Below are 1,385 nucleotides of genomic sequence, written 5' to 3'. Positions count from 1 at the left end.
GCAAGCGGTTGGAGGTGATCAGGTAGGCAGGCGAGTGGTTAGGGGCGATGAGGCAGGCAGGCAGAGCCCCACGATTGATTGCCTCAAAGAGGGACACCCAGGCCACAACCTGTGGGAGGGACGCTGGGCAGCTGTGATGGGAGATGCTGGTAGAAGTGGATGCTGCAGGGTGGGGCTGGCACCATGGTGGCTCCTGAGCGGGCCCAGCATCTGCAGCCTGGCCCAGGCCCCAGGGTCACAGCCTCTCCCTTCGGCTTCTACAGGGCTGGACTGCCACTCCCCCTGCTATGATGCCTGGGCAGATCCCGGACCCTTCCATGACTGCAGGCTCTCTGCCAGGGCTCAGCTCCCTGACCGGACTCCCCAGCTCAGCCCCGACTGCAGAGGAGCTGAAATACGCTGACATCCACAACACTGGGGCCATGATCACCCCTTTGCACTTCCTGGAGGTGAAACCGGGCACGAGGCCTCAACCTGTGAGAAGTGAGCTAGACGAGGACGAGGAGCGGAGGAAAAGGCTCCAGGAAAAGAACAAAGTGGTGGCAGCCCGATGCCAGAACAAGGAGGAGTAGAAGGAGTTTCTGCAGCAGAAATCTGAGTGGTTAGAGCTCATGAATGTGGAGCTGAAAACCCAGATGGAGGAGCTGAGCAGGAGCTGCAGCAGCTCATCCTGATGCTCAACTGGCATAGCCCCACCTGCATCGTCAGGACCAACAGCGTTAAGACCCCCGACTCAGAAAGCAACCCACTGCTGGAGCAGCTGGAGAAGTGACCATGGGCTGGGAGGGGGAAGAGGAGGAGGAGATGAGGAGAGGGAGGAGGAGGAGGGTCCCAGAGGGCTCTTCCTTGCTGCATGAAAAGCTCTTCAGTGAGGCTCAGCACAGCCAGCATTGGCCAGGCTTTTGTGAAACTCAGATCAGCCACACCAGGGGAAGAACCCCAGGCTGATGAAACACAGGAACAAGTGCTGAGACCAAAGTAGTCCTGGGGGGGTTGGGGGGGTGGCTGTTCCGCCTGGGGCCAGGCTTGCAGGAGTCAGGACAGAGGCTCTGAGCCGGAGAGATGTCCAACCAGGCAGCTATGGGCACTTCTCCAGCCTCTCTGCCAGGGCACCCACCCAAAGGACCTCCGAGCAGCCAGGAAAAGCCATGAGTTGCAACTAAAATTAGGCTGAGTATGGAACCCAGAGTGAAACTGCAATCTGCCTGCCCCCAGCCCTGACCCTGATCCTGATGCAAGGCTGGAGAAGGGTGCAGTGCCGGGCCATGCTATACCCACCCACCGTGGTCCAGCTCAGTCCTGCCCAGAGTGGCAGCCGGGGTGCACCCTCACCAGCCTTGCTGGAGTTGCTGTGGGCATGAGGCATGGCACCCTTTCTCACTGAA

General features: G+C 59.9%; 1 pseudogene; it reads left to right on the top strand.

The window, feature by feature from the left end:
• Positions 1-260: 260 nt before the first annotated feature.
• LOC102419837 lies at positions 261-772 on the top strand (annotated as a pseudogene).
• Positions 773-1,385: the final 613 nt, after the last annotated feature.

This window comes from Myotis lucifugus, unplaced genomic scaffold, assembly GCF_000147115.1.
Source record: "Myotis lucifugus unplaced genomic scaffold, Myoluc2.0 scaffold_112, whole genome shotgun sequence".
In the NCBI taxonomy this organism is placed as follows: Eukaryota; Metazoa; Chordata; class Mammalia; order Chiroptera; family Vespertilionidae; genus Myotis; species Myotis lucifugus.
This window is presented reverse-complemented; position numbering and strand designations above follow the sequence as displayed.